We start from the raw sequence: 537 nt of genomic DNA, 5'->3' as shown, positions 1-537 counted from the left end.
AATTGACTCTTGCGGAAAACGCGATTTGCGTTCCGCCCGTAACAGTGACTTTCGTCGACGCGACGAGCTCCTCGTTTCGAAAAATAATTCGCGAGTGCCGCTATGTGCGCCCCGATTCCAAACGTACCTCACGATGGCCGAGGAAACCGAGAATCTGATCTTAGCGCAAAAGTACAAAATTGGTGCTCTCAAACGCCTGCTCATCAACTACAAGAAGCTCCCGAAGACGAGCGTGACAGTGCCGACGATCCAGAGCCGCATCTGCCAGCTGAAGGAGCTCTGGGCCGCCTGTAGCAGCCAACACGTCCTGCTGTTGCAGACCGCTACGTCCGGGGAGCTAAAGGGCCTGCCCTACTTCGTGGACAACGTAATCCTGGAAGCCGAGGACGTCTATGCCAACACCAGCGACATTCTACAAAACGCGCTAAGTAGACTGTTACCCGCTAACGCTAACTCTTCGTTGTCCGATAGTCACGACGAGTTTGTTTCGCGCGAGTCGAGTTCTCAGATCTCGTGATTGCCACGTATATCGTTGCC

This window comes from Trachymyrmex cornetzi, unplaced genomic scaffold, assembly GCF_001594075.2.
Source record: "Trachymyrmex cornetzi isolate Tcor2-1 unplaced genomic scaffold, Tcor1.1 scaffold357, whole genome shotgun sequence".
In the NCBI taxonomy this organism is placed as follows: Eukaryota; Metazoa; Arthropoda; class Insecta; order Hymenoptera; family Formicidae; genus Trachymyrmex; species Trachymyrmex cornetzi.
Note: the sequence above shows the minus strand (reverse complement) of the source record.